This window comes from Narcine bancroftii, chromosome 1 (assembly GCF_036971445.1).
Source record: "Narcine bancroftii isolate sNarBan1 chromosome 1, sNarBan1.hap1, whole genome shotgun sequence".
NCBI classification, from domain to species: Eukaryota; Metazoa; Chordata; class Chondrichthyes; order Torpediniformes; family Narcinidae; genus Narcine; species Narcine bancroftii.
Window position 1 is genome coordinate 283,613,062 of NC_091469.1, and position 18,325 is coordinate 283,631,386.

Below are 18,325 nucleotides of genomic sequence, written 5' to 3' on the forward strand. Positions count from 1 at the left end.
GTAGGACATAGTTAATACACAAAAGTGCTGGAGAAACAAAGCAGTGTCCAAAGAAGGTAAAGATATAAATAACCAATGTTTCAGGTCTGAGCCTTTCCTCAAGGTATAGAACTTGTCCTCAATCTCAATAACATCTCTGTTGATTCAATCTCCTTTTTCCAAGTCAAAGGGGTAGCCATGGGTACCTGCATGGGCCATAATTATGCCTGCCTTTTTGTTGGCCATGTGGAGCAACCGATGCTACAAGCCGACACAGGTAAGGCCCTTCAATTCTTCCTCTGCTACATTGACAACTACTTTGGTGCTGGCTAGGGCACCCATGATAAGCTCATCAACTTCATCCACTTTGCTGACAACTTCCACCTCCACTTCAAATCTCCATCTCCACTCTCCCCTTTCTCAATCTCTTCTGCATCTCAGGAGATAGACCTTTTTTTAATATACATTGATGAAGGGCTCAGATTGGTTATATATCTTTGTCTCCGATGACTCTGGGACCTGCTGAGTTTTCTCCAGAATTTTGTGTATTTAAATTTAGACATACAGCATGGTAACAGGCCCTTTCAGACCACAAGCCCAATTATATCAACTGTTCTACTGCACCCAGTATATTTTGAATGGTGGGAGGAAACCGGAGTCCCTGGAGAAAACCCATGCACACACAGGGAGAATGTGCAAACCCCTTACAGACAGTGGGATTCGAACCCCAGTCCTGATCGCTGGTGCTGTTACAGCATTATGCTAACCGCTATGCCAACTGTGCAGCCCTTTTAACTACAATCATGGCATCTGTAGACTTTCTTGTTTCAATATGTGGGAAGTATGCTGCTTTCTGCAACATCAGTTGGACAAAATAATAATTGGATGTAAAATGATGGAAGGAAATATCAAGACCTTTGTGCATACAATTAAAGGCTGTGATACCATTGCACACTTTCGAACATAGAACTTTGCAGCTTAGTGCAGGTCATTTAAACCATCATGTTATACTGACCCACTCCACAACAATCTAATTTTTCCTACCTCTGGTATTTGTTATTGTTGTACCAGGAAAAAGGTGCTGGCTGTCCATCCTACCTATACCCCTCGTAATCTTATGTACCTCCATAAGTCACCTCTTATGCTTCATTGCTCCAAAGAGAAAAGCTCTAGCTCTCAACCTTGCTTGATATGACACATTCTCCAATCGAGGCAACATCACTGATGTGGGAACACCAATACCTTGAGCCTAAAGCCCTGGAAAAGGAAGTGGACACAGCTCAGAAAATACAAACAAAACCCTCCCCACCATCCACAGGGAGTGCTGTTGTTGGTGAGCAGCAGCAATCATCAAGGATCCACACCACCCAGCACAAGGTCTGTTCTCGCTGCTGCCATCAGGAAAGAAGTATCGGTGCCACAATTCTCACACCACCAGGTTCAGGACCAGCTGCTCCTCCTCCACCATCAGACTCTCAACAACAAACTCAATCAGGGACTTATTTAAGGACTCTTTCTTGTGCACTTTATTGATTTTTTTTCTCTCTGGATTGCACCATTAGTTTGTTTACACGTGTACGTTGTGTACAGTTTTTTTTGCACTACCAATAAGTAGCAGTTCTGCCTCACCCGCAGGATAAAGAATCTGAGTTGTAAGTGATGTCATGTGTGTACTCTGACAATAAATCTGAAATCCTGCTAAATCTCCTCTGCACTCTCTCCAAAGCATCTACATCCTTTCTGTAATGAGGTAACCAGAACGGAACACAATCCTTTCAGCTAGTTCAATACCAGTCCAGAGGTCGCCAGCATCAGGCCAGTGTTCCAATGAGGAGCTGGAGGGACTCAGCAGATCAGGCAGTGTCCATGGTAGATTTGACCAAACAACATGTTGGGTTGAAATCCTTTATCCAAGGCCTAGGGTCCCATCTGATCTAATCTTCCTAAGCTTTTCCCTGCAGCCTTTCTTGAAACACAACACTTGCCACCCTCCATTCTTCTGGCACCTCACCCATACTTAATGACGACTCAAATTCCTCTCTCATTTCCACGGTTCAAGGTTCCTTTTTTTTGTCACATAATACTTTAAAAATGCAGCATACTGTACTGTACATGGTATTTAACTTTTGCCTTCTGTAAGGCAGATAGAGTCACCATTAGTATTGCCTGGCACCCCTTACCGTACAAGAGAAAGAGAAGCAGAAGAGGGACTCTGGAGGCACTGAGTGTCTGTAGATTCTCTTCTAATGTTCCCACAACTTTTGCAACTGCAGACTCTTGTTTGATTCATTGGCAACCAAGTTCCAGGTCCAAACCCCCTGACATGATCAGGAATCCTTCAGCACCTGAGGCCCTTCTTTGCCCTCAGCATCCTCTCGAATCACAGCGCTGATTACCTGGTTCCCAGTACCTCATGCAGGTTCCCTGACCGCAAGTCCCCTGCAGTTTGTGTGGGTCTCTCAGCCTCTGAGCCCACAGTGCCCTTGGATATATCTGATCAGATCCAGGAAATTTGTCTACCTTCACTCTGCATTCTATCATCATGAATGCCGACCATTCTTTTAATCCCTCTGATGCTGCCAGACCTGCTGAGTTCCTCCAGTGGATTGTATTTTGCTCAAGAATTCAGCACCTCCAGTCTTATGTGCCCCAGCAAATGTATCTCTCGTATTCCTTGCACTGCCAAAGTTTCCTGCACTTTAGAACAGTCCCAGCAGACTGCAAGACTGGAAATTTAACGCGGCTATTCAAGAAAGAGAGGAGAGAGAACTTATGGACCAATCATGTAGAACATGTTAGCATCCATTATTCAGGATGTTTTGACGACACATTGAAAATCACCGTCTGATGAGGCAGATTGAAAAGGAAATTATGTCTGAAAAATCTAATGGACTTTATTGAGGCAGTAATTAGCAGGGTAGATGAAATGGAACCAATGGAGATATGAGATGATTGTCAAGGTATTTGATGAGGATCCACAAAGAAAGATGCCACATAAAATATTTCTTGGGATTGGAAATGAAATCTTTCCATGAATAAAGAACTAGTTATGAAGCAGGAAACGCTGCCAAATCAACTTGTGCCCCAGCAAGGACCTGGACCCACCTCCATTTGCCTATTGTTACAGCGGGTCAAAGCAAATGCCATCTCGCTGGCCCTGGCCTTTAAAGGGTGGTACTGCTGGATTGCTGCAGCTATCAGTTTTGGACAATTAATATTCAGAACAGATGAAAAGGCAGTGTGTTACAGATCCAAACCTGCTGATGGGAGCAAGCTCAGAGGGCAAGTGAACTGTGAGGAGGCGGTAAAGAGTCCACAAATGGATGAGGACAAGTTCAGTGAGTGGGCAAGGTGATTGTAATGGATGTAAGTGATTTTTCACCAGCGATCTATAACTGAATAGAGGTTTAACTCATTCGTAACCATTTTAGGGTCAAATCTTGTCAATTGGGAAGAACAATGTGATTCTGTGTTGGGGCCACATCAGATGTTGTCACTTCCTATTATCAAGGCATGTCAAGAGCCTTGGATTTGTACAGTTCAGAATTGGAGCTTTCAATGCACCATGCCCACCAACACTAATCCCAATAGCCTCCAGCATTACACATCCTTCTATGCCTTAAAAACACAGAATTGTTGGAGGAACTCAGCAGGTCTCGCAGCATCCAGAGGAGGTACAGATATATCACTGATGTTTCAGGCCTGAGCCCTTCCTCAAAGTGATGCTATTGCATTTGATACACTAACCTTGCAACCTTAAACGCTGAACTAAACACTCAAGCCATTCTAAGCAGGCCCCACATTTCTCTTTTCCCATTCTCTAGCTTGAGCTACTGATATGTTTCTTAACCACTCTGCAAATATCTCACTCTTGCGCTGATCTCCCATCATCTGTATTCTAACCCTGTTCCTCATCATCCAAACAGTATATCTCCAGAATGACAACCTGCCCCACAAAATTGGGTCTCAAGTCCCCAATTTCCCCTTCCAAAAATACCCAGTACATTTTTCCCCCAGATCACACTGCCTCTTCCTATCCCAATCGCCAAGTGTGAGAATCATCTCCACGTTCTCCACTCCCAATGCCAGCTACCCTTCCTAGTCCTCCCACCCAGAGTCAAGCTTGGCCATGAGTCTGATTTTCTCCTACACCAGTTGCCTCCCAGCCATCCATTTCCAATCCCATTCTCTCTCCTTCCCCACACTAACTTTATATCTGCCAGTTTGATTTTTGCCCTTCATTCCAGCTCCTGCAGTTTCTTATGTCTTCTGCTTATTTAGCCTCTTTCCTTCACACATTTACAACAGAAGACGGTACCTTGGGCTAAGCCTCAACAACTGAAGCCAGTCCAAAGCACCTGCCTGGCTCAAAGTGAGTTTTGGCTCAGTTGGTGTCGGAAGAGGAACACAACAATGTGCCCCATACACTAACTTGGACATTGATTTCAAAGGTACAGTAAAATCCCTGTCATCTTGAATTCAAGCAACTGGCAACCTCCAGCAACCAGCAAAAAAAATTGTAGAAACTAAAAACGTCAAAAACACAAAAGTTTAAAATTAATGCCCCGTAGTGGTTAGTTCACCAGACACGCAACACACAATCTGAAGCAACCAGAAAAGTCATTTGTTCAGCATGTACCAATCCCCATAGGTGCTGGATACTGGGGGCTTCACTGTATTCGGATAGTGCTGAGTTGGAAGATCTGCCATGATTTATCTCTTACACCCTGAAGCTTGGGATTTAGAAGCGTGGGATAGTCTAGAACAGCCATTCTCATCCCTTTTAGGCTAGCCCCCTGCTCAAGGTTTACAGGCCCCCCTTCCCTGTGAAGCAGTCGTTTAGTTAGTTTCTTTGGTACTTCTCTCCAATCAACTACATTAAAAAAAATCCATGATGTCAGTCTGTGGGCCCCAGAGGTGGGTGGGGGCATGTGGCCCCTGTTGAGAATGGCTGGTCTAGAAACGGAAGCTCTGTCTCAGTCGAGGAATCAACCAGTTATCACTAAGATGATTGCTCTCTGTGGATGCTACGTTACCTGCTGAGTTCCTCCAGCACTTTTGGGCATTGCGTGAGATGAGGAGAAATTTACTTAGAGGGGCTGTTGATCTTTGTCTACCCGAGAAGAGCTGTAGGTGCTCAGACACTGAGGGATTAGACAGTAAAATGGGTATGGTAGAGGATCAGTTGCAACCTACATGATAGGCAGTGCAGTCTCCAGATCCCCTGTGACCTGCTTCAGCTTTTAATTCTCATGCTCAGAGCAGGGAATCATTGAAAATCAACAACTGCATGTTTTGTTTAAACACCAAGAAGCTTCCACTTTAACAGGTTAAACTGGTGACCTGGAGTTAAGAGTGAAAAGAACAAGGGAAAAGGGGAGTGTTCATTACCAATATTGGCACGCTAAAACAACAGGGATGAGAAATAATGTGAAAAGAGCAGTCATTAGAGAGCATCACTGATTAATCATTCCCTCTGTGGGACTCCATGACACAAAGAATGCAAGTGAAATATTTTAAGTAACACATCACCTCTCGGCCTTCTGCATCAAAGTTCTGATGAAAGATCATGATCCAGAAACCTTCACCCCTTTTCTTCTCTCCACAAGAAACATCATATCTCTTTTTTGACTAACTCAGGTTCAAATCCAAGGCTATCTTTAAAGAGTTTGTACATTCTCCCCAAGTCTGCGTGGGTTTCTTCAGGGTGCTCCAGTTTCCTCCCACCCTTCAAGACATGGAGGTTAATTGGGGAATTTGGGTGGCACAGTCTTGTGGGCCAGAAAGAGCTATTACCATGCTGTATGTCTAAATCTAAAAAAAAATTAGGGGCAGCACGGTTGGCATAGTGGTTAGCGCAACACCTTTACAGTGCCAGTGACCAGGATTTGAATCCCGCACTGTGTGTAAGGAGTTTGTATGTTCTCCCCATGTCTGCATGGGCTTTCACCAGGGGCTCTGGTTTCCTCCCTCCCCGGCAGCCTGTTCTAGGCATCCATGACTGTAAAGAAAACTTGCTCCACACACCTCCCCCTTCATTTATTTGATTCTATGACACCCCCAGAACACCACAAGATATTGCCATTATTTTATTTATTCTTACCTCCCTCCCTTAGATATCTGCGATTCTGGAAAACCAATCTCTACGGTGGAATTTGTTCTGTGATAATGAAATGGTTCCAGCCAAATTTTGATAATTCAGGAGTTACTCTCGACTGTATCATGTGAACCACAAAACGCGCCACACAAACATTTTACAGGACAAAATAATCATTACACCATGAACAATAGGCAGAATAAATTGGAGTGGTCAGGTGTTCTTGAATTTAGAAGCTTCAAATTCAAGTTCTTTAAAATGTTTGGAGGGGTTAAGTGCCACTTGAAAGCAGCAGGTGGTGAATTGTATCACTTGAAGACTTGACTATAATTCAGGATAATGTCCAGCAGTGAATTATTCAGCACAACCCTATATTGTTGGAAGCACCAGCAATGAATGTTCCAATTCCAGGAATTCCTCACCATTATCTGGTTCCACTCTTTCCATCTCCCATGCAGACAGGAGAGAACATAAAACTCCTTACAGACAGCGTGGGATTTGAACCCGAGTCACTGGCGTTGTAACAGCGTTGGACTAACCACTCTGCCCCCTTATATTATGGGATAATATTTGTCAAGTAATGATAGTGAATAAAAGTTCTACTCCGTAAAACACATTTTGCATTTCAAATAAAAAGTTTGAAATATGTGCTCGTTCATGTTTCTGGAGTGTGAGAAAATTATTTCTTTACAAAACTAAATTCTGAGTTTATCCTTCCAAACAAAACATTGATGATTTTTCCCCAGTTCAACATCCAGTTCTCTCTGCAATCTTTAGCTCAAAATCAAGGTGCCACAAATGGGCTTAATGAATAATTATTTGATTGAAAACAAAAGCCCTTGAGTGATCAGTTCCAGTCACCATGTTATTTCCACCATGTGATTTAAGCTAGAAACTGCAGAAAAGGTTCGCAAGAATGTTGTCCGGAAGAGAGGGCTTGACTTACAAGGCTGGGACAGTTGTTTGCAGCAACCATTCATAAACATTTTTTGGCTATGGGTCCCTGAGGACTCTGCTCAAACGTTACGGGCCCCCTTCCCTGTGAAACAGTCAAGTTTTGGTTTCTTCTGTACTTCTACTGACTACATTAAAAAAATATTGATGTCACGTGTGGTGAAAAGAAAACGAGGCTTTTACTTAAATGTGCTGTGGCCCCTAGAGAGTGGGATGTGAGTGGAAAGAAAAGGTTTGAAAACCACTGTTTAAATCGTCCTAATTGACCCGTTATGTGCACAGTTTCACAACTCCAAAGGAGATGAGCCAATGGCAATTTTTCTCAAGTAAAATATTTCAGTCACAATTGAGTCTAGAGCAGTGATTCTCAACCTTCTACTCACATCCCACTTTAAACAATCCCTTACTAATCACAGAGCACCAATGGCATGGGGATTACTTAAAGTGGGATGTGAGTGGAAAGAAAAAGGTTGACAACTACCATTCTAGTGGTTTATAAAATCATGAACGACACAGACACTGTTCGGGAGTAGAGGAGTTCAAAACTAGAATATCAATTTAAGGTCAAAGGGGATAGATTTAAAAGAGAATTGAAAGGTACTTTTTTCCACTCAGAGATGGGGATATCTGGAATAAGCTGCCAGGAGAAGTGGCAAAGGCAGCTACAACATTTAAAAAGACTAGACAAGTACATGAATAGAAACAAGAAAGTCTGAAGAACCTGTGTACTAAATACACAAATGTGCTGGATCCCTGCTGAGTTTCTCCAGCACTTTTTCATATTGCATACATGGATAGGAAGGAAGGTTTAAAGTGGCATGAGTGAAATGCAGGTAAATGGGACTAACTCCAGAAGATTCCTTTGTCAGCATAGTCTTTTGGGCCAAAGGGCCTGTTTCTGTTCTGTTCTTGGCGCTATTACTTCTCGTCACCCTTCATCGTGTTTGTTGCCATTTAGAAATTCTGGTGGAATACCTTGAGGAAGGGCTACGGCCTGAAATGTTGGTAATACATCTTTACCTCCTATCGACGCTGCGACACCTGCTGAGATGAAAGAAAAATGGAGGGTTCAAAGGTAAGTAGGGTTTGGTGCTTTTTTTTGGTGGGAATATTTGAGCTGGCACAACATGGAGGGTTGAAGGGCCTGAACTGTGCTGCAATGTTCTGTACTCTTATGTTCCTCCAGTTATTCTGTTTTTCCTACAATCGTAGTCTGCAGACATTTGTTTTACTTTGTTGCAAATTACAATGCCAGGGTTGTCAGCAGTCCTTCCTGTGTAAATCTGACAACTACTTTTGATCTTTGTAAAGTCTACATAACTGTCAGAAGCCCCTTTTCCACTGGCACCCTGTCCCAGGACTTAACTGGGAGTTTACAGGGACAGGGTGCCAGTGGAAAAGGAACACTATCCGAACACCCACATCAAATGATGTCATTTCACACCAAAGATCAACCACCTCGACCCCTACTCATATCCCCGGTGTTTGCTGAAGCCAGCGTGCTGGTAAAACCAGTGGAAAAGGGACAGAAGAATGTCACCCATTTCCAGTTGAAGGGAGAACACTCCGATCCCCAGGGATGAGTGTGTATACTGGAAAAGCAATTAGTCCCAGTTAAGGGTGGCCCAGTGGAAACGGTACAAAGGCCTTCCTATCCCAAGACACTGCATGCTGGGATGCCAATGGAAAAGGGGTGAGTGATACCCTATCCCACAGCAAGGCACAGAGATGAAGTAATTGCAAATGTACATTTTCCTAATATCACTAGAATAGTTTTACACCAAATACTTCTCAATAAATGGGGAATGGTACATTTAAGAGCAAATAAGTCACGAACAGTGAAATAATTACTATTCAACAGTTTGTATAAAATAACTTTACAGGTGTTCTATTTCATTAGATCTGAAGGTTTAAAAATATAAACTTTTTTCTGCCTTTGCTTTGTCATTTTGTTTCTCTTTTGTAATTCTATTTCGACCTAGTCTACATTTTGCAACCTGTTACTAATAATGCAACACAATAAATCAACAGAAGAAATACTGTATATACTCATGTAATAGTCAAGATTTTTGGATCAAATTGGGGAGGGGGAGTCAACTTTTACACGGGTCATACTTTTGACCGTGGTAAATACCTGCATCATTCCAGGTGTCAGGAGCTCAGGTGGGCAGGCGGCCAGGGCCTAGGAAAGAGTCTGCGACCAGTGCATTGGGAGGTCTGGTGGGTGGGCAGCCGGGGCATTGGGAGCTCCTAAGGGAGGGTGGTCAGGGTGTCAGGAGCACGGATAGGTGGGCAGTTGGAGCCAAAAATAGGGGGGTTGACTTTTACATGGGTACGGAAAATGTGATTTTTGGCCCCAAAAAAGTTGGGGGGGGGGTGTCAACTATTAAACAGGATAAAGTATCACATGAGTATATACAGATCCTGTTTTATATAGATCCTATTTTTCAGGTTTGGATTCAGTGGATGTTTCTGACCGATTGGTTGAAAAACTTCTCAGTCACTTTTCCTATTCACAGATAGGGTGATGAAGAAGACATTAGGCTTCACTGGTCAGGGCAATGAGTGCAAGACTTGGGACGTCAAATATTAACTGTGAGTGATGTTGGTGACACCACAGATCCGTAGCAGAGGGGATGCTTCTGTGGGAGCTGTTAAGGGACATGGGCGACACGTTAATCCTCCTTAACTTGCCATAGGTCACCTTGATAAAACAGGACAAGTCACAAGGGAAAAATCAGGACAGGTGACCAGATGCCCTAAATGAAGAAGGATGGAGAAGTTTAGGCAGGGACTTCAGGAATTTGGGCATCACTGCCAAAGGTATGACCACCATCAGTGTGGTGAAGGAAATGGAGAATACAGGAGTTTAAATTAAGGGTTGCCCAAGAATTTATCAAAGGAAGGGGCAGGCATAAATGTAAGTGTAAAGTGCATAATTTTTGATTAAAGAACAAGGGAAACGTTGGAGAACTTGAGGGTTTTTTTTTATATACACACACCAGAAAATGAAAAATAAATTAATTTTATTGGAGATTGGTTGGTTTCTAACCATTTCCTGGCATTTATGTAAACTGAAATTAATCAATCCAAAAGGTTCGCTGTTCAAGATGCAGCAATACTTTTAAAAGTTGTTTTCACATTAAAGTAGACCATTTTGCAAAATGTTTTACAAAATTTATTTAATTGTTACTACAGGGAATGAAAAGAAAAACCAAGGCTTAAAAGAGCTCAAATAGTTTACAAGACCATTGTTAGGAGCAGTGAAATGTTAAAAGAGCAACATTAAGGTGTGAATGATAAGATTTCTGAAAATGAAATAACACCAAGTTAATCAATTAATCCTTGAATTCAACTTACCGAGCCTTCAACTCACCAGTAAGCACAAAGATATCCAGAATAAAGCCACCAAAACTGTTCCAAACTACTGTAGACTAAATATCTCTTTAATCAATCAACAGTAAACTCCTTACTTTCCCACTGTTTTACCCTGCCAAATAAATTCAAATCTAATCTCCCTCACTTAATCTTTGCTGAATCAGCACATGGTTTTATTTTCATTGGCAAGGTAGCTAATCACAACCATCAATACTAAACCCTCTCTGAGCATTAACAAGCCCCCGAACATTAATTTAGCCAAAGAGATTTAACCAGAGGTTCAGTCAGGAAACAGAGCCAGATGTGTTGGAGGCTTCACTAATTGGACAGAAGGCAAATTGACTTTCTCCCTCCCACCATGTGTTTGCTGGCCATTGGAGGTGCCGATGATTGATCAGGCGTGTTAGATTACCCAGAATCCTGGTTCAACCTGATGAATGCATGCCTCTGGCAGAAGCTTGAGGTGTGGTCCAGCTTTGTAGGTAGTCTAGTGTTCTGTACGAACAGAGACCTGCTGACTAGAGTTTCACCATCTCATAGCCTTAACTTTCTACTTTATTTCATTGCACCAGATTACAGAGATATCTGGACAGATATTATGCAGAAGCTCATTCATTAAATGATCGTACTGATGGTACAGAGGTCTCTTCTTCTCTGGAAAGAGTCCAGTGGAAATACACTGCAATGTTGCCTGGGATGGATTGTTTCAGTAATGAACAATAACCTGTTCCCATTGGCTGGAAACTGAATGGGAGTAACCCTTTTCAAAATATGGCTACAAGAGCAGATCAGGGGCAATCCTGCAATAAGTCACCTCCAAAAGTGTCCTCGCTCTACAGGGTTCAAGACATGGTGTCATGAAACTCAGTGAAACTGCAGCTCACTGTTCCATAGAGGGTCAGGAGATTTCACAAGTTTCCCCATTCCTCCAAAATTTAAAAAAATTTTAAAGTATTGTCAACAAGGAGTTGCATTAGAGGTGGCAATACATCAGCAATAAAATCAGAGAAGGTTTTGCCTTGGACCTTTTTGTAGAAAGTGTCCATTAATCTGTGGATCTCGGAGAGAATGTAAGGTTTCAGTGGCCATACCTGGCAATCTATGCACCCGTTCCTCCTCAATGTCCCAAAATGAAGGCAAGAAGAAAAGAAATCACCATGCACCTATTTAATTGATGAATATTCATTGCTTTCTGTTTTGTACTGAATTAAATTAAAGTTTCTGCACTGTAACATTCAGAAATGCACCTTGGAAGAGTTGCTTGCCCACACACACATCACAAATAAAATTAAGCATTTGCTCCACAGTTGCCCACAGTACAAAAACTACTTCCATTCCAGCCTAACAATAAGATACTGCGCAGGCTTGGAATAACGGTGTAACGCTATTACAAAATCTTGCTATAATGATCTCATGACCTTGTTTCACCCTTAAGATTCACACAGCCAATGAGGACATGCTGTGAAGCATGGTCATTCTTGGAATGGAGGAAAGTAGAGTAGCTCATTTCTGTACTGATAGGCTAGTTAAGAAAGCCTATCTTATGATGGGCTTCATTTATCGCGATTGAGTTCAGGAGTCATTACATAAAGTTGCAGCTCTTTTACTCTCACATGAGACCACGCTTAGAATATTGTGTTCAGTTCTGGTCACCTCATTGCAGGAAGGATGTAGAAGCTATGGAGAGGGTGCAGAGCAGGTTTACACAGATGTTGGCTCAATTGGAATATAGGTCATGAGGCAATCCCGTGCTGTCTGTAGGGAGTTTTTACATTCTCCCTGTGTCTGCTGGGTTTCCTCCGGGTGCTCCGGTTTCCTCCCACCATTCAAAATTGTACCTGGGGATGTAGGTCAATATGGGTGTAAGTGGGTGGCACAGGCTTGTGGGCCAGAATGGCCTATTACCTGTATGCATAAAAAAATGTTCTATGTTCCATAGAGCAAGCCCCACATTGTTGAATAAAGGCTCAGGTAATTGCTGAATAATTATGCCTGGTTGCCTTATTTATTTGAGTGACATTGTGCCCATTTTGTCAAGGTGGAAGTCGTGAAGGTTGGGTGATGCATAACAGCTGGAGTGGCTTGGTGGCAACATCTATGACTGAACTGACTTGAGAACAAAGCTATCCTGATTCACCCGAGTGTGTGTGCCCTTCATACACACGGTGAGTCGTTAATGCTCATTTTCCCTGCAATATGCAGCTAGCAATTTTCACTTACTATGGAAAGAGTCAGCAAACATACCAGAAGTGAAGGCTCATTTAGAAAGGCTCCCACATAATACCAAGCCAACATAGTTTTGTGGAAGGAAAGTCAAGTTTGACGAATTTGTTCACGATTTTTGAGGCTGTAACAAGCAAAGTCAATAGAGCATCAACTATAGATATGGTATTAGGGTTTCAAGAAGACAAGGTCCACTCCTGAGGTCATGGTATTGGGAGAAGTCTGCAGGATTGAAGACTGGTTTTCACATGGAAGATGGAGTTGGAATATGTGGGCCTTTCTCAGCTTGGAAGAATGGAGTTTTAATTTTTCTTTAATGCAGAGATACAGCATAATAGCAGGCTCTTCTGGCCCATGAGCCCACACCACCCAAATATACCAATTAACCAACTTACCACGAACATCTTTGGAGCATTGTACAAAGTGATTGCACCCGATGGAAACCCATGAAGGTCAGAGGGAGACTGTATGAACTTCTTATAGACAACACTGGATTTGAACCCTGGTTACTAACACCGTAAGAGCATTGGGCTAACTGCCATGCTATAGTTGTGGAATTACTGGACCAGTCTTGGCCTTCAATAATTCACTATTAATAATAAAGACCAGCAAGAGGAGGCAGTGTGTAATGTATCCAGTTTACCAGCGACACAATGAAAGGTGGGTGGGCTTGTTGCAATTTGGATTCTGCCACAGGATCTGGCTTGGTTGAGAGAATAGGCAAAAACATGGCCAATAGATGTTAATGTGGGAATGAATGACGCAGTATAACAAGATTCAAAAGGCAGATTAATATCTAAATGGAGGGGGACTGCAAATGAGTGAAGCACTGAGGGATCTAGATGTTGTACACAAATTCCAAAACATTAATAGGCATGTACAGCAGATTCTTAGGAAGACAAATGGCATTTTGACCTTCATTACTTGGGAACTGGAGTTTAGAAATGGACAAGTATTGTTATTACTGTAGTGGATATGGGTGAGGCCATGACTGAAGTATGTGTAATTTTGAACCCCTTTATTAACAAAAGGATATATTGGATCCAAAAAAAATCAGGAAACTTATTCCTCAGACCAAACGTTTATCTCATCATGGATAAAGAACTTAAACAAAGGACACAAAACAGTATGGCAGATGTCATCTCACTGCCTCTATACAATGTCCTGGACAGTAAAGACCTAGGACTTAACAACCTGCGTGTAATTGGATCTTGGATTTCCTCACCTCCAGACCACAATCAGTGAGGATTAGTAAGAACTTCTCCACAATCTCCATCAGTACCGGAGCACCACAGCTTCTTAACCCCCTGCTCCACTCACTTTAACCCTACAACTGCGTAGCTTGGTACGACAATAGCACCATCTACAGATTTTCTGACAAGTCCCATTGAAGTGGGTTGTATGAAGGAAGGGGATGAGTTGGCATATAGGAGGGAGATTGAAAACTTGGCTGAATGGTGCACTAATAATAACCTTGCACTAATGTCATCAAAAGCAAGGAGCTGATTGGTGACTTCAGGAAGGGAAAACCAGTGATCATTGGGGGATTACAAGTGGAGAGGGTGAGCAAATTTAAGTTCTCTGAAGTCACTATCTCAGATGATCTTTCCTGGACCCAACACACTAATGGCATCGTGAAGAAAACACATCAGTGCCTGTACTTCCTCAGGAGTTTGCGAGGTTTGATATGACACTAAAAACTCTGGCAAATTTCTACAGATGTGTGGTAGAAAGTGTGTTGACCGGCTCCATCACAGTCTGGTATGGGGACACCAATACACCTGAGTAAGGCCCTGCAAAAGGTAGTGGGCACATTCCAGGGCATTACAGGCAAAATCCTCCCCACTACTGAGAACATCGACAAGGAACGCTGCTGTCAGAGACCAGCAGTAATCATCAAAGACCCTCAACATCCATCACAGGCACTGTTCTCGCTGCTGCCAAAGGAAAGAGGTACTGGTGCCACAAGACTTGCACCACGAGGTTCATGAACAGATCTCCCCCTCCACCATCAGACTCCTCAATGAGTCCACCATCAGTCCTCACAAGGACTCTTGTGCACTTTATTGATTTTCTTCTCTCTGTATTGCACAGTTTGTTTACATATATACGTTGTGTTCAGTTTTTTTGCATTACCTAGGAGTGGTAATTCTGCCTCACCCATAGGTCAAAGAATCATAGAAGGTAAAGATATATTATCGACATTTTGGCCCTGAGTCTTTCCTCAAGGTAGAAGGGATTGAAGAAGGGTTCAGGCCTGAAACATCAGTAATATATCTTTACCTCCTACAGATGCTATGAGACTGGTTGAGTTTTAAATATTACATTTAAGAAGATTTAGACCAATGCTGTCCAAATACACCATTTGACTGACATCCCCACGACTGTTTTGAAGAGTGGGAGGAAACCAGAGCCTCTGGGGAAACCCACACAGATACAGGGGAGAACGTACAAACTCCTCACGTACAGCGTGGGTTTCAAACCCATGTCCTGATTGCTGCCGTTGTAACAGCATTGTACTACTCCAACCATGCCATCATTAAGCTCATCCAGTATTTCTGTTTTTTTTCAAACAAACGCAGTGTCTGTCGATTTTTGTGTTTCACCTAATTACTCTACTGCCCAATCAATGGCACAAGGAAACAGTTCAGAGCCCTAAAGTATAGTCTTCAAGGCTGCTGCACCAACTGTGGAGAAGGTACACAACTGTCACCATGAGGGATGGGCAATAGATGATGGCCTTCCCAATGATATCCAGGTAAAACACAAGCTCATTGCAAGCTCTGGATAATCCTGCTGTTAAGGTTTGCATAGGCAAAATCAGAATCAGAATTTATCATCATGAACAAGTCAAGAAATTGGGTGCAAATAATAAAAAAAATACACAAAAAGTAAGGCAGTGTTTTGGTTCATTGATTACTCAGGAATCTGATGGTAGTGGGGAAGAAATTGTCCTCGTGCGGCTGAGTGCTCATCTTTAGGCTCCTGTTCCTTTTCCCCTACAGTAGCAGAGTGAAGAGGGCCTGGCCGAGGTGGAGGGGGGGACTTTGAGGATAGAGGCTGTTTTCTGAAGACATTGCGTCATGTAGATGTCCTTGACGGAGTGAATTCTGGTGTCTGTGATGTTGCATGCCAAGTTAACAACCTTCTGGAGTTTATTCTTGCCCTGGGAATTGGCCCCGCCACACCAGGCAGTGATGCAACCAGCCAGAAGGCTTTTCACGGTACGCCTGTAGAAATTTGAGAGTCTCCGGTGACATACCAAATCTCAAAATCTCGCAAAGTGCAGGCGCTGGCGAGTCTTTGTGATTGAATCAACATGGAGGCTCCAGAACAGATCCTTGGAGATTTGACACCCATGAATTTGAAGTTCTTAACTACTGAGCCCTCAATGAGGATGGGTCATTTTCCCTTGACTTCCTCCTGAAGTTCACAATCATCTCCTTGGTTTTGCTAACATTAAACACTTGGTTGTTATGATACCATTTAATGATCTATCTCCCTCCTCTATGCTTCCTCATTGCTATTTGTGATTCTGCCGACAACTGGTGTCAACAACAAGCTTGTCAATAGCATTGGAATTGTGCCTGGCCACACAGTCATGGGTGTATAATGAGTAGAGCAGTGGACTAAGCACACATTTGTGGGATGCACCTGAGTTAATGATCAGTGAGGAGATGACGTTGTCTCCAATTCATACTGACTATGGTCTTCCAATGAGGCAGGATCCAGTTGCAGTGGGGGGGGGGGGTTGCTAAGGCCCAGAGTTTGTAGCTTCTCGATCAGCACCGAGGGAATAATGGTATTGAAGGCCGAGCTGTAGTTGATGAAGAGCAGCCGTATGCATGAGTTGCTGTTTTCGAGGTGATCCAGAGCTGCGTGGAGAGCCAGCGATATTGCGTCTGCTGTGGAGCAATTGTGGTGATAGGCAAATTGCAGTGGGTTAAAATCTTTACTTAGGTACATAGAACAATACAGTACAGAAAAGGCCCTTCAGCCCTCAATGTTGTACTGACCCATATTCCTAAACCCTCCCTACCCTGTTACCCTCTATTTGACTTTCATCCATGTTTCTGTCTAAGACTCTTAAATGCCCCCAATGTTTCAGCCTCCACCACCAACACTGGCAAGGCATTCCAGGCTCCCACAGGTCTCTGTAAAAAAAACTTACCCCTGATGTCTCCCTTAAACCTCTCTCCCTTCACTTTATACATTTGTCCTCTAGTGCTTGCTGATCTTGCGCTGGGAAACAGGTGCTGGCGGTCCACCCTATCTCTACCTCTTAGAATCATGTAGACCTCTATCAAGTCTCCTCTCATCCTTCTACGCTCCAGAGAAAATTCCCAGCTCTGCTAACCTTCCCTTATAAGACATTTCCCAATCCAGGCAACATCCTGGTAAATTCTCCTCTGCACCCTCTCCATAACTTCCACATCCTTCCTATAATGAGGTGACCAGAACTGAACACAATACTCCAAGTGTGGTCTAACCAAAGACTTGTAGAGTTGCAACATGACCTCTCCTGAACTCAATCCCCCATTTATGAACCCCAACATCCCATTGGCCATCTTAACTATCCTATCAACCTGTGTGGCGACCTTGAGGGATGTATGGATTTAGACCCCCAAGGTCCCTCTGTTCATCCATACACTTTTTAAGTAAACGACCATTAACCCTGTACTCAGCCTTCTGGTTTGTCCTTCCAAAGTGCAGAATGCTTGGAGGGAGTGGGCAGAACCAGCACTAACATCTCCTATCTTGTGACAGCTAGACACAACAACCTCCTATCTACTAGCATCTAGCCTCTACAGCCACGAGGCATAGTGACTCAGCAGCACCCATAGGTCTACTGAGAAGCCCTGGCCTGCTCAACGTTGCTACGTCATCAGGTCATTCATGATGTCAGATGGCACTTCAAATGTCATGTCGGTAGGTAGCATGCTGTATGTCTATATCAAGCCTGACGCTTTTCTCTTCGGTGGCTGACAACTTCAGGTGTGGTCTTGTTATTTCAACATGATGGCGTATGAGCACAAACATCATCCGCCATGTTGGTGACCCTGACAGGTCTAGCCAGTAGCTAGATTCTACAATGGACATGCTCAACGGCAACATACCAACAAACCAGCAATAAATAACGATGGACATTCTGCAAGCTTAAATCCCTTGCAGCAACAAGCAGCTTGCTTGCAGTAATGCTCCAATGAGCCAGGATGAATGAAGGACCACCTGACCCAGCTGAACCTACTTCACACTGCTCCAGTCGTCTGTAGCTACAAATGACTGCAAATCAATCAGTGTCACATCATAGGTCAGCAAGTAAGTTACCAGGATGCCAGTCGCTCTTCCCTCCATGGTTGACCGAACGAACAGCAAGTGGTGTCATAGAAGGGTAACTGGTTGGAAGTTTGAAAGACTGTTTATAACCTACTCGCTCACTTAGGTGACTCGGAGTGGTCCAAGCTCTTGTTTAGCCTCATGAACTGCGCAACAAGTCTGGCCAACGAGTTGCAATGTTGGGGAATGCTTGTCAGCAACATTTTAAACTGTCTGCCGACATCGACACAGCATAGCAGTAGAGCCTCAGTTTCTCCAGAATGTTACTGCACCCCGCATTCCATTATGCTGAAGTGGTCATTTATCAGCAAGTTGTCTGCAGCCGGCAGCACAGACATTTCAAACTTCCCTGTTCAA

At 43.3% G+C, this 18,325-nt stretch overlaps 1 protein-coding gene across 15 annotated transcripts in view; it reads right to left on the reverse strand.

Moving 5' to 3' along the window:
- shank2b (SH3 and multiple ankyrin repeat domains 2b) overlaps positions 1-18,325 on the reverse strand; it is a 1,183,051-nt gene that overhangs the window by 80,644 nt on the left and 1,084,082 nt on the right. The gene's annotated exons all lie outside the window — the stretch shown is intronic.